Source organism: Mus caroli, unplaced genomic scaffold (genome assembly GCF_978045245.1).
Source record: "Mus caroli unplaced genomic scaffold, Mus_caroli_1 scaffold_2, whole genome shotgun sequence".
Taxonomy (NCBI): domain Eukaryota; kingdom Metazoa; phylum Chordata; class Mammalia; order Rodentia; family Muridae; genus Mus; species Mus caroli.
Window position 1 is genome coordinate 21,230,711 of NW_028227257.1, and position 15,119 is coordinate 21,245,829.

The window sequence follows — 15,119 nt, forward strand, 5'->3', positions numbered from 1 at the left end:
AAAAGGCTGGGGTGTCACAGTCCTAGGAAGTGACGTATCATTGCTGAGAACTAGGGATGTGAATGGGTAAATGGACTGGAATATAAAATGTAGAGCATTTTCCTGACAGGACAGGTGACTGTAGACAGGAACTAGGGTATGCTTAGGGACTGGCTTTGGAGGACCTTAAGGAACAGAAAGAAGTACTGTGGGTGGGATGTCAGGTGGGGAGAAAGAAGAAACCCCCTTGAGTAACTTGGATACCAATAGGGCCAAAGAGAAACTGGTAAAGAGGGTGTAATTACTGATGGGTTTATAACTAGGACTTTTCTATTCGAAGTGAAGGACCTGTGGAACGCTTGGTAAGGGTGCTTACTAAGCTTAGTTCCCAGAACACAAACAGGTAAATGGTACATTTTAAAAACTAACACATTTTTCTTGTCTGAGAATTTGTAAATTTTGATTTTTAAGTCTGTGTAGGGAGGTCTGCAGTTCACAGAAGGCATATGATCACTGGACTGGGTGTTACAGGTAGCCTTGAGCCTCCCGACATGAATGCTGGGGACTGAACCTGACAGAATTCAAGGACCATCTCTAGGCCAGTGAAGAGCTTGATAGCAGGCTGTAGGTGTGGACAGCTATGGTGCCCCTGGACTTCTGGGAACACAAAAGCTAGGGGTTGGTTTGTAGGGGGTTTGAGACAGGGTTTCTCTGTAGCCTTGGCTGTCCTGGAACTCTGTAGACCAGGCTGGCCTCGAACTCAGAAATCCACCTGCCTCTGCCTCCCGAGTGCTGGGCATGCGCCACCACTGCCCGGCCTAGTTTTCTATTTCAGAGAAAGATTTTTGGAGTTATTCTGAGTGGGGTGGTTATTCTTAGCTAATACCTTTCTGAGAAGGTATTAATTAGCTAAGATTTGTCTTGATACTTTTGCAGTGGTTTTTAAGCATTCTAGATATCTGAAATTTAAGCTAGAGATGGTTCTAGAAAAGTTCTTGAATTTTTATGTGACGACTTCTAATGTTACTGGGCTTCATGATGGACGTTTACCAAGACTGGGATTGACAGTCATTTATTTTTAGCTTTTGGGCATTCCCATTAGCATTGGTTACTATACAAATTTATTTGAGTCTTGAATGATTAAGGAAGAGAATGGAGCCCTCTACTGTTGGTTGGGAAGAAAGTTAACATTGGTACTGAAAGATCCTGACAGAATGTAAAAGGTCACAGAAGCCCTGACATTGGCAAAATAGATTTCATTGTTAGTAGAAGTAGCTTCACTGATTTAGAAAAACAGAGGTGCCCAATGTTCTGACCGTTCCTTGAACCCAGGTGTGTGCCCTCCCATACTCATTTTACATTGTTTAGATCTGGAAATCCCCTACTCCCCTCTTCTCCTTCCCGCCCTGAGGACCTATAAAAACTGGGACCCCTTTCCCCTCGTGGTCAACTCCTCTACCCCTGCGTGGGATACGAGTCGTCCCCAGAGCTTTGGCTTTCCCCAAATAAAGCCTCATGTGGTTTGCATCAAGCTTGGTCTTTTGTGAGTTCTTGGAGGTCCGCTATTATCCCGAGGCTTGATTGAGGGGCTCCTCTCGGGGTCTTTCAGTACCTATAGCTGGACTATCTTGGACCCACCAGTGATATAAATAACGACACAAGGGACTAGTATTTTAAAGTTTAGGCCTTACGCTAAGGAGTCTCCAGACTACTACAGCCTGACTAATTCTGGCAACGTGTCCACCACATGGGCAGATCTGCTCTGCTCCAATCTGGTCTGTTCTCCCTTGGAGGCCGAACCTTAGGCCTCTGAATTCTTCCCCCAGAGTCCCTCTGCCCAGAAGAGCCTTTACTTCCTACCCAGCTATTGTCCATTGGCTCTTTCATACAATTCTAGATTGCCTTAGGCAGGTGAGGAAGAGCAAATATTTACAAAATAGAAAGCCAGGTAGTTGTGATACCAGAATCCTGCCAGCATCCAGCTCTCTGCTGGTACAGAATGAAGTTTGAATATACACAGACACCACACAGAAGAGGTGGCCAAAAGAGGTCGTGGTATCAGATCTCTCTTCTGCTTAGGATCTGGCACTGGCCATGGTGAGTGGTTGGCAAAGATTTATCAAAAGAATCAGTGTGTGTCATGGGGTGGGGTTGGGGTTCCCTAGTTCTCCACCCTTTAGAAGCCACCTTGAGTAGCTGCTGTAGCGGCTCTTCTCAAAGCTGTCATTCATTTCCAGTGAATGACATTTTGTTCCAAGCATCCTTAGGGTCCTGGGCAGCAAGGGCCTCTTCTGACGTTCTGTTTTTACTTTGCATCTGGAGTCCTGGTACAGGGTAGCATTAAGATATCTCCTTGCTCTTTGGACAGAGCAGTTTGTAAAGGATTCAGCTGAGAGGATACACAGATGGGCCAGAGATTGACAGTCCTCGGTCTTGGGTGGAAGAAGGTGATGGGTACAGGTATCACACCTTTGCACGTGTAAAGAAGGGGACTGAATCAGAGGGAAAGATGGGCAGGAGGCAAGAAAGCAAGCCCTGGCTGACCAGGTGGCATTTAAGACACGAGGTAACCAGGGCCCTATTTACTCATCTCTCTCTAGAGGAAGAATGCTCCAGGCAGAGGAAACAGCACAAAGGCTCTGACAGCAGAAGCTCTCACACACCTGGGGCAGTTAGACTGAATTCCCAGGGTCTCTGAAAAGGTATTCCTGTTTTGTGGAGGAGGAAGGGTGTGAGAAGACAGGAGGCAAAGAAGATGGTAGGAAATGAGAGAAATGAAGGAGCAGGTACTACAGCTTGACTGGCCTGAATGTGAACTTGAATCTGCATCAACCCCTGGAAGGCATGTTTAAGCAGGATCACCGGACTCTGGCCAGTTCTGAATCTGTAGGTGTTGCGTAGGGACAAGAGCTGGGCGTGGTGGCGCACGCCTTTAATCCCAGCACTCGGGAGGCAGAGGCAGGTGGATTTCTGAGTTGAAGGCCAGCCAGGTCTACAGAGTGAGTTCCAGGATCAGCCAGGGCTACACAGAGAAACCCTGTCTCGAAAAACCAAAAAAAAAAAAAAAAAAAAAGAGTCTTTCCTCCCAAAGATTTATTTTTGGTTATGTGTATATCTATGTACACACTAATGCAAGGGCCTGCAGAAGCTAGAAGACAAGTGTTAGCTCCCCTAGGGATGGAGTTAGAGATGGTTGTGAACCACCTGATGTGGGTGCTGGGAACCAAACTTGGGTCCTCTGGAAGAGCAGTAAGTGCTCTTAACCATCTAGCCATATTTCTAGCCCCAAGACTTCTCATTTCTAATAAGTTCTTGTCGCTGCTCAGGGACCACACTTTGAGAACCAACCTCACTTCCTACTAGCCTGGAGATGCTCTCCTCCTCCTACCTGGGAAACAGCCTTCATGATGAACAGGCAGCCTGCTTCTTCCAGAAGAGCATGTGTCCAGCTGCCGACTCCATCTGTTTGTTCATGCAGTGGCAAGATGTCCATGAACCTCTCAGGAAACACTGAGAAGCAGCTTGGATCCGGCCCTTTACTGTCTTGTCAGAGGGAAAGAGTCCATGCTTGGTAACCAGGCTTCAATCCTCTGCCAGCCTCCGTGTTTTATCTTCAAGTTGGCAAGAATCTTACCCTATGGTGGTGGGAAGACAGCCCAACCAAGTTCTGCCAACCCAGATAGCACACAGCTGCCCCACCACCCGGGGGGCGTGGGGGAGAGTGAGTGACCTCGTCTCCCTCTGAAACCTTTTTATTTTCGTCATAAGGGACAGGGGAGGGTGTGTTTCTCTCACATGTCTATCCCACAGCATGATCTGAACAGCCTAGCCCTATAACTGAGCATTGGAGGAGACAGGAACAAATGTGACATGCTTCAAACTGGGCCTGTCACACAGCTTGAGGCCAGGCCAGAGTGTTGTGTAGAGAAAGAGGAATGTCAGCTATGGTCACAGTGATTAACAAGAGAGAAAGAGACTGGGGCTGGAGAGGTGGCTTGGTGGTTAAGAGCACTGACTTCCAGAGGTCCTAAGTTTAATTGGATCTGGTGTTTTTCTCTGGTGTGTCTAAAGATGTGTACTCACATACATAAAATAAATAAATGTTAAAAAAAATACAATCCCCAACTGTGGCAGTTGTTAGAGAGAGAGAGAGACCCATTAGGGTCTGAGACAAAATTCTTTCTTCTGATGCAACTCACAACCACTGCCCTGTCCCATCACCACCACCACCAAGAGGCCGGATAGCATTCCTAATGGTGAAGCTTGTGATAGTTTGTATATGCTTGGCCCAGGGAGAGGCACTATTTGGAGGTGTGGCCTTGTTGGAGTAGGTGTGGCACTGTGGGTGTGGGCTTAAGACCCTCATCCTAGCTGCCTGGAAATGAGTCTTCCACTAGCAGCCTTCAGATGAAGATGTAGAACTCTCAGCTCCTCCTGCACCATGCCTGCCTGGATACTGCCATGCTCCCACTTTGATGATAATGGACTGAACCTCTGAACCTGTAAGCCAGCCCCAATTAAATGTTGTCTTTTATAAGACTAGCCTTGGTCATGGTGTCTGTACACAGCAGTAAAACCCTAACTAAGACAGCACTTAAGCAATTTTCTGGTAAACTTTAACAGGATTAGGACCTCTCTTTAGGGAAATCAACCACCGAAGTACCCAATAGTGATTATCAGACACCTTATGTCTTATATTCAGTTTAAAAATGGTTATTCAACCGTTCTCTTTTCCCAAGAACCTTCCTTGGGAAGCTGTGGATTGGGTTCTGGGGCAAGCTAGAAATGTAACTTGGACACATGTTCGTAACCAATTTAACTGGAAAAAAAAAAAAAGTAAAACTGACATTTTGAGAGGGCACAAGAGTAGTAGCTAAGATTTCAGTTACTGTTCTTTGCCAGACAATGTATTGACTGCTCGCTAGTTCTGTATAACGAACTGAGTTATAATAGTGGTTTTGTTTCTGAGGTGCTCAGAGAGGTGGAGTAATTCACCCAAGATCACACAGCCAGTAGCAGAAAACCCAGGATTGGAATCTAAGCATCTGGGTCCAGAGCTGGAGCCTGCTGTGGAGTCACACTTGTGCCTTTGCTAAAAGAATTGCAGCAGGAGACAGAAAGTGGGGCAGTCCCTGGGGGATGGGGGGAGCTGGTGTGGTGGAGAGAGAAGGTCTCCCCTCTGTGGTGGGCTTGGAGGAAAGACAGGCTGTCCCAGAAGAGGAGGTGGGGGAAGGCCACATGGGGACAGTGAGCAGAGCATGTCACATGAGCTTATTGTGAGGAGACTGCAGATCCAGCCGACAGCCATGGCCAAGGACCCTGGTCTGTCTATGGCTCCAACCTCATGGATGTTTTATTCTCTGGATTTGAAGAGCCGGTTCCAATCCCATCCCTCACTGGCAGAGTGACCTTGGACGACCCCTACCCCCGCCCCACCAGAGATCACCAGACTAAAGGCTCTCTTACCTGGAAATGAAGGGCAGCCACAGCGCCTCCTCCACAGACTTGCCAAGGATTCAAGGACATAGACCTGAAAAAGCAATTCCCACCTGCCTGGCACCTATAAAGGGCTCCAGGAAATGGAAGCTGTTACTGCTTGAGCGGCAGAACCCAGAATGGCGTTAGAGCACCATTTATTTGATTTGGGTCAGGGGAGGGGTGCGGATTAGCTTGTCATCTCACCTAGTTTCAGACTTTTTGAAAAGTTGTGAAGACTAGTACAAAAAAAAAAAAATCCTGTACAGGGATTATACAAAGGGTCGTGACAGCCTAGGGAGGGGTGGGCATGTAGCTCAGTGGGTAGAGCGCTTGCCTCATGTGCATAGAGCCCTGCCCCTCTCCCCCCAAGTATCTCATAAACTGGGAGTGGGGATGCCCACCTGTAATTCCAGCACTCAGGAGTTGGAGGCAGGACAGTAAGGAGTTTGAGGCCAGCCTGGGCTACATGAGACCCGATCTCAAAATAAACATATGTAGAAATGTGCACGGGTATATATATATATATATATATATATATATATATATATATATATATATATATATATATATTTGCAAGTCAAATACAGACCACTGGCTTTTTACCCTCCAATATTTCAGCACATCTCTCTGATCAGCAAAGGCATTCTCCTATCTAGTCACCGTATGATGGTTGACACCATGAAATTATAGTCCAGTTATCTACACAAAGGGCCTTAGTCAGATTTTTATGCTGATTGTCTCATGATATCCTCTATGAGAAAGGCATATGGGAACTACTTAAACTCTAATTTTTTTCCCTAAAAATACAAAGCTATTTTTAAAGATAATTAAAAGATTAAAAAAAAATCAGTGCCCAAAACAATCAGCGGTTTTTATAGCTATAATAATAAAATAATCATGGCCACCATAGGCCTTGAGAATCTGGTTTACAGCTCTGTTAATCTGCTCCCTCCAAGACGACCTGAGCTAATGGTGTCTGAAGCATTGAGGGGCTTTGTGTGTGTCATTATCATTCCCAATTATTTGCTTGGAACCTTTTGGGAATCCTCCGTTCCCGGTTTAGATGGGATTGGGTGTGTGTGGACAGTGGGGTGCCTCCCATTCCTGGCTAGAGACCCATCCCTGCATCTTGGGGGACTCCCCCTCTGGTGTCCCCCGTGGGTGTCCCTGGGTTGTTGTAGCAGCTGTGTGTAGGGGCAGGACCCGAGCTCCACTCTCACCCTCCACACCTACATATTACACACACAGTGGTGGTGGTGTCTCCTGCTCATTTTCCTCCTGTTCAGAATCCTATTTTATATATTTTTTCCAGCCAGTTTAGGCGATACATTTTATTATGAAAGGTCTTTTTTAAAAATTTTTTTTATTAGGTATTTTCCTCATTTACATTTTCAATGCTATCCCAAAAGTTCCCCATACCCATCCCCCCAATCCCCTACCCACCCACTCCCCCTTTTTGGCCCTGGGGTTCCCCTGTACTGGGGCATATAAAGTTTGCAAGTCCAATGGGCCTCTCTTTGCAGTGATGGCCGACTAGGCCATCTTTTGATACATATGCAGCTAGAGACAAGAGCTCCGGGGTACTGGTTAGTTCATCATGTTGTTCCACCTATAGGGTTGCAGTTCCCTTTAGCTCTTTGGGTACTTTCTCTAGCTCCTCCATTGGGGGCCGTGTGATCCATCCAATAGCTGACTGTGATCATCCACTTCTGTGTTTGCTAGGCCCCGGGAAAGGTCTTTTTTAATATAAAGAAGACATCTGAGGACACAGTGCCTTTGTTTGTCCCACTTCTTTAATCTCCCAGAGTCACCCTGAGCCCTCAGCCTTTCTCATGTATCTTGTGACGTGAACATTTTCTTTTCAAAGTTATGAATCTCAGGTGTTGGGACAAAGCATCCAACTACCAGGGGGTCACATTTTTCTTTCTTTCTTTCTTTTTTTTTTTTTGTTGTTGTTTTGTTTTGTTTTGTTTTGTTTTTTCTTCGAGACAGGGTTTCTCTGTACAGCCCTGGCTGTCCTGGAACTCACTTTGTAGACCAGGCTGGCCTCGAACTCAGAAGTCCGCCTGCCTCTGCCTCCCGAGTGCTGGGATTAAAGGTGTATGCCACCACGCCCGACAAGGGTCACATTTTTCTGCATGTTTTTGTTGTTGTTGTTGTTGTTGTTGTTGTTGACGACTTTAAAATAGGGCCCAGAATGGGAAGAGAGGGGGGACACTGGACCACCTGAACCATAAGCCTCCCTCAGAACCTCTGCAAGTAGCCTGGGGAACTCCAGGCTAATTATCAACCAAAACTTTTCCATTTTCTTCCAGCCGGGACATTCCAAGCACCGCCAGCAGGTGGCTCTGCAGCCCACATTTCTGACGCAGCTCCACAGGTCTGGAAAGCAACCCATTGAGCTTCTGGGGAAAGTCTGCCTGGAGCCCGGGCTCCAAGGCAATCCATTTCCTCCTGTTGCTTCCCTAGAAAGGGAATTTACATCATCCATCTCTGGTCCCTTCAAAGTGACTTCTGTGGATGCCTTGAGATTCAGATAACATGAGATTCAGAACTGACCTGGGGTTCGTAAGCTAGAGCTGATCCACTCCCCGAAGTGGGACCCTTCTCTGGTATTCCATGGAGCAAGCCACCCAGGGTACATCCTAATGTACTGGTTGGCATTTACTGGGGACTTGTGGCAAACCAGCTGCTGTGGCATGTTTTCCAGGCAGTGATCATTTAAGCTGAGACTCCTTTGAAGGGCTCCTGAGAAGATGCCCTTCAGAGAGGGCTTCAGAGAGAAAGTAATCTGCCCAGGGTCACACAGTTGCCATCTCTGCAGCAGGAAGTTGCTTGGGTATCCCTCTCCCTCTCCCTCTCCCTCTCCCTCTCCCTCTCCCTCTCCCTCTCCCTCTCCCTCTCCCTCTCCCTCTCCCTCTCCCTCTCCCTCTCCCTCTCCCTCTCCCTCTCCCTCTCCCTCTCCCTCTCCCTCTCCCTCTCCCTCTCTCTCTCTCTCACACACACACACATAGGGGGGCATGGAGAAAGAGAGGGAGAGAGTGAATTTTACTTATAATGGGATAATGAATGATATAGTAAGCAGAGAGAGCTCAGATACACACATGGTGGGTGTACTGGCTGGTTTTGTGTGTCAAGTTGACACAGCTGGAGTTATCACAGAGAAAGGAGCTTCAGTTGAGGAAATGCCTCCATGAGATCCAACTGTAAGGCATTTTCTCAATTAGTGATAAGGGGGAAAGGCCCCTTGTGGGTGGGACCATCTCTGGGCTGGTAGTCTTGGTTCTATAAGAGAGCAGGCTGAGCAAGCCAGGGGAAGCAAGCTAGTAAAGAACATCCCTCCTTGGCCTCTGCATCAGCTCCTGCTTTCTGACCTGCTTGAGTTCCAGTCCTGACTTCCTTTGGTGATGAACAGCAGTATGGAAGTGTAAGCCGAATAAACCCTTTCCTCTCCAACTTGCTTCTTGGTCATGATGTTTGTGCAAGAATAGAAACCCTGACTAAGACAGAGGGAGAGACAGACAGACAGAGAGACAGACAGACAGACTTATAATGGGGATTGGAATAATGAGTGATGACTAGTAAGAGAAAAGAGCTCAGAAGATAACATGAGGAGAGGCTGCTGTTCTGGGGATCTGCCTGTCTTTGACTTCTCAGTGCTAGGGTCACAGGTGTGCACGTCCATACTGGTCTTCTAAACAAGGGTTCTGGCAATCTGAACTTAGGTTGTCATGTTTGCCCACTGAGCCATCTCCCCTCTGTTACAGCTGAGATGTCACTGGATCCTGGGATTTTCTTATGAGGGCTGAGAGGCAGACTTTGCTGGGGATGGGAGAAGGGTGGTGGCATTCCTGTGGGTCACTGGATAGGGAAGCGTCACTGTGGTCTGTGCTGGTGGAACTTGCTAGACTCTCTCTTGAATTTGCCCCTAAATGTTATTGCATCACTGGGAGCTAACAGTAGTTCCAATGTGTGCATGCTAGGACAAGAGGCTGGCTTCTTTTTGCTGCTGGTTGCTGTTCGCTGCAGGGCCGCACCACGGGGGTTGGCGGGCGGGGGGTGGGGGTGGGGGCTGACAGAGCTGAGGCAGGCTGCTGAGTAAGTACACCTTCCTTAGCCAGGCGTGGTTGGACTTCTGGGAAGGGAAACAAAACAAACAGCAACCTTAAAGGATCTTGTGTTTGGGCTGGCTTTCTTCTCTCTCTTCTGCTTGGAACATGGTCACGGAAGCTGCAGTCATTTTCAGGATGGTGGGCAGGCACGCTAGGAGAGTGAGCTCCTGTTGTCCCACTGTCCTGGTCCTTTCTTCCTTGGACTGCCTTTCTTCAGACTCCTCCTTGAGAGAGAAGAAAGCAAATTCCCATCTTGACTGTGATGCGTCCCGTGAGTGGCTTGGTTCCCTAAGGTTGAGTATAACTCCCCGTTGATGACTCGGTTATCAGCAGGGGCTGATTGTTCCCAGTTGATTATTCCTGGAAGCTCTTCAGCCAGTGAACATAAAGCTGCCCCCAAACATAAAATCTCCCTTTATCATGGATGCACTTTGGCTTCCTTAAGGGGCAGGTGGAAAAATAAGAATAAAAAACTACATCTCAGTAGTCTTTAGCCTAATACTTCTTAAACTCCACATAGAAGTTCTAACACATATAAAAGCACACCTAGACTCTTACACAGGTGGAAGGCTGTGGATTACACTAATGAGTGTTTCAATATTACAGAATTATTCAGAATTTTTCCCCCATAAAGAAGTGAGGGGTGTTTGAGGAGGTAGACATGTTGTTTTAGAGTCACCAGTGCAGTGATAAACACCATGACCAAAAACAACTTGGGGAGGAAGGGCTTTGCTTGGCGTACACTTCCACATCACTGTTCATCATCAAAAGAAGTCAGGACAGGAACTCAAATAGATCAGGAACTGGAGACAGGAGCTGATGCAGAGGCCATGGAGGGGTGCTGTTTACTGGCTTGCTTCTCATGGCTTGCTCAACCTGCTTTCCTATAGAATCCAGAACCACCAGTCCAGGAATGACCCCACAACAGGCTAAACCCTCCCCACCAATCATTAATTAAGAAAATGCTCTAGGGCTGGAGAGATGGCTGAGTGGTTAAGAGCACCGACTGCACCGAAGGTCCTGAGTTCAAATCCCAGCAACCACATGGTGGCTCACAACCATCCGTAATGAGATCTGATGCCCTCTTCTGATGTGTCTGAAGATAGCTACAGAGTACTTAGATATAATAATAAGTAAATCTTTAAAAAGAAAAGAAAAGAGAAGAAAATGCTCTATAGGCACACCTATAGCCCAATCTTACAGAGACATTTTCTCAATTGAGGCTCTCTCCTCACAAATGACTTTAGCTTGTGTCAAGTTGATACAAAACCAGTCAGCACACACACAACATGTCTACCCTGATTAAACACTTCATAACGTATGTATCAAAACATTTCATGCCCTCCCCCAAATATGCACAATTTTCTTTTTAGGTATGGTTTTAAAAAGCTTGAATTGAACAAAACCCAAAAGATTAGCGATATGTAAGGGCAGGAGAACTTTAAAAATGTGTGGATCAGCTCTGGGGAAATGACATTGCTGGTAAAGGGCTTGACGTGCAAGCATGAGTTACTGAGTTTGAGCCCCGGAGCCCCTGTAAAGTTCCAGGCATAGAGATGCAATGTCGCTGCCAGGGAGTCAGAGACAGGCAGCTTCCTGGGGCTCCCGGCCTGGCCTAGAATCAGCCTTAGCCCCAGTAAAAGAACTCTGTCTTTAAAAAAGAAAAACCTAGGGAGAAGCCTCCTCAGGAGTGACATCTCAGGGTAATGTCTGGTCTTGGTGCACACACATGCACCCATGTACATTTGAACACAGGCAAACATGCAAAAATCGGGGGAGGGATGAGATGGATCAACAGGAGAAAGGACTACCATACAACCTGACAACTTGTGTTCAATCTCTGGAACATGTGCATAAACACACACACACACACACACACACACACACACACACAGAGGCATGCACGCACACCAATAATAAAGATTTTTATGTGTTTGAGATAGGGTCTTTCTTACTATGTACACCAGGTTAGCCCCCATCTCACAATAATCCACATCCCTCTGCCTTCCCAGCACTAGAATTAAAGGCCAACCAACTCACAACTAAGCTCAAATGTGAGTGAATGACGAGAAGCCAGCCTGGAGACCAGACGGGAGATCCTGGCTGGACTATGCCACACAATGCACGCTCTAGGCAGTACAGTGCTAAACAATTTATTTTATTTTTTAAAGATATATTTATTCACTGGGTGGTGGTCGCACACGCCTTTAATCCCAGCACTTGGGAGGCAGAGGCAGGTGGATTTCTGAGTCAAGGCCAGCCTGGTCTACAAAGTGAGTTCCAGGACAGCCAGGGCTACACAGAAAAACCCTGTCTAGAAAACAAACAAACAAACAAAAAAGATATATTTATTCCCTTTTTATGTATATGAGTACAGTGTAGCTGCCTTTAGACACACCAGAAAAGGGAATTATATGCATTATAGATGGTTGTGGGCCACCATGTGGGCCACCATGCTTGGAATTGAACTCAGGACCTCTGGAAGAGCAGTCAGTGCTCTTAACCTCTGAGCCATCTCTCCAGCCTGCTAAACCTTTTCATAAGGTGGGCTCCGGTTATAGCTGCTGGGATCCGGAAATGCGATTGACTTGCATCCTGTAAGTTCTCCTTATTGTCTGCTCAGTCGTCGCTCTAAGGAAACTGTGTCCCAACTTCAGACTGCATAGACTGCGTTGACTATTTTTGAAAGTTACATAAATGGCAGCGCACAGCAGGAGGTCCTTTGTGTCTGGCTTTCTCTGAGCATTGTATTGGAGAACTCATGCATTGCTGTTGCCCTGGGAACACTTACGCCAATCTCAGAGCTTGAGGAACAGCTGGGGGGAAATGGTGCGTGAGATGGACCAGTGCATGCTGGGAGAGAGCATAGCCAGACAGGGCTGTGGGTGCAGGTGTCCATGTCCAGGCCACGTAGCTGCTAGCCTAGCACATTCACACTGGAATTGCAACCCTAACACACACAGCCAACATTCTGTGTCCAGATGGATAGCTAATATTCTCTAGATAGCAGCCATCTTTGGGCCCACAAGTCTTTTATTTATTTATTTTTTCTTCTTCTTTGAGACAGGGTTTCTCTGTGTAGCCTTGGCTGTCCTGGAACTCACTCTATAGACCAGGGTGGCCTCAAACTCAGAAATCTGCCTGCCTCTGCCTCCTGAGTGCTGGGATTAAAGGTATGCGCCACCACGCTCGGCTTGGGCCCACAAGTCTTACAATTTGTATCCCCAACAGTCCTTTCACTGAAAATTGCTCCTTATCACACATTGTTTATGTCTTTAATTTTTTTTTTTTAATTTTAGTTTTTTAAGACAAGGTTTCACTATGGCCTAGAACTCACTATGTAGAGCAGGCTGGACTTGAACTCATAGGGGTCCACCACAGAGGTCTATCTCTGGAGTGCTGGAATTACAGTCCTGTGCTATCACTCCTGGCCAGTTAATTACTCTTTACATTTTAAATGTCCATAGACAGGTAGACATCTTTCCTTTTGGCAGGTCTCCACGAATCCACAGTCTACAACTTACATGACACCACTGAGCCATTTGGGGGAACTCTTTCCTGCACCCCTCTCGCTCTGACACATTTATTTTGCAACGTTTCTTATCCGAATCATCACCTCATTTTCTAAATGCTACCTCCTAAATGGAAGAAGGTGAGGCTGGATCAGCTGCCATTATCCTGTTACCACAGAAAGAGGCTGGATGTGGCTGAAGCATCCCTGGGGGCTCAGGGACAGGGGGAGAGAAAGGGAACCGCCTGTGAGTTCCTGTCTCTAAGCCCAGCCTGAAGTCTGAGCTCAGTTTCAGTGCCATGAACTGCAGGGGCTCTTTTATGCCGCCACTGACCTTACTGGTTTTCTGGAGCCCAGGGAACAAATCTCATCAGATCTATTGAGTGAAGAGACCTCAGAGGTCAAGAGAGGTAGCCGATCTGTAGACTCCCCAGAACTTGAGATCCAGTCCCAATGGCAGTTTGTCCATTTGCAGGTCATCATTTCTGGATCTCACTGGTGGATGGAGAGGCCCCAGGGCAGTCAGTCAATGGCTCAACTCTTTGTGGGAGCTCCCTTGGATGAAACCAGGCAGGAGGGGCTGGTGCCTATCTTTGGGCTTCATCTGTGTGACCATCTGTGTCTGTCACTTCCGAGCCTTCTGGAAATGATGGCTTCTTTAGGAAGAACCCGCTGTGCAGAACCTGGCTGCCACAGTCGGAAGGAGAGACTGAAGAAAGCTGGACAAACCTGAGATTTCACAGGATACACACTGTCAGAGACTCCAGATAGGGACATGTGTTGGGAAGCAGTGACACACGACGGTCACTGCCTCTAGACAGGAAAAAGCAATCTATAGTTTTTGTTCTTGTCTGTGCCCATCTTTTTCTCTGCCTTCATGGCTCCACTCCTATCTGTCTGGATGTCTACTCTGCTGCCTCTACCCATCCTCCAGGTTGCCAATCTCCTCCCTTGCCCCAACAAACCTCCTTACACCAGATCTGTGGCATGGCATAACTACTCCTTGGCATATATGTGATTCAGACAACTCTTTTTTTTTTTTTTTTTAAAGATTTATTGATTATATTTAAGTACACTGTAGCTGTCTTCAGACACTCCAGAAGAGGGCGCCAGATCTAGTTACGGATGGTTGTGAGCCACCATGTGGGTGCTGGGAATTGAACTCAGGACCTTTTGGAAGAGCAGTCGGTGCTCTTAACCGCTGAGCCATCTCTCCAGCCCCTCAGACAACTCTTAAACGTATTTTATTTTAATTAGTTACTTTATTTTTCCAAAACAGGTTTTCTCTGTGTAATATCCCTGACACTCCTGGATGAAACTTACTTCATAGACTAGGCTGGTCTCAAACTCACAGAGCTCTTCCTGGCTCTACTTTCCAAGTGTTAGGATGAAAGGCATGGACCACCACTGCCTGGCCTTATATCTTAATTTTTAGTTGTTGTTATTGATTTTATTTTATTTGTCTCTTGTGATTTTATCTGTACTGTGGGCCTCAGCTTATCTGCCACCTAGGGCACAGGAGGGAGAGAAGCGAAATGACCAACATCACTCTTGCATAAGTCCAGCTGAATGAACAAGCCAACAAGTCCACACTTAGTCAAGGGTGACAGAGGACTAAGTGTGAGCTGCAGTCACAGGTCAGGTTGGGGATCTGATCTGAACAGCCAGCCAGGCCACTGCACAAGGTAGTGTCACAGCGAGTGACCTGCACAGAGTGGCCACGCCTTACAGAGACACACAGAAGCGTTTACAAGGCAGACTGGGGCTGCGGTGATCTATGGTGTGCATTGTCAACTTGACAGGGTCCAGAATCATCTAGAAAACAAACCTCTGGGTTTGGCTGTGATGGGTTATCTAGATTAGGTTAAGTTGGGACGCCTCACTTTTCCTGTGGGGAGCAACACTTCATAGCCCGAGGTACCAGGCTGAATGGAAAGGAGATAGCAAGCTGAGCACCAGCGATCATCTCTTTTTTCATTGTAGATGCAATGTGACCAGCTTCCTCAAGCTCCCAGCATCCTGACTTCTAAACCATGATG

General features: G+C 47.0%; 1 long non-coding RNA gene across 1 annotated transcript in view; it reads right to left on the reverse strand.

Moving 5' to 3' along the window:
- Positions 1–15,119, reverse strand: part of LOC147005743 (uncharacterized) — a 152,885-nt gene that overhangs the window by 36,642 nt on the left and 101,124 nt on the right. The gene's annotated exons all lie outside the window — the stretch shown is intronic.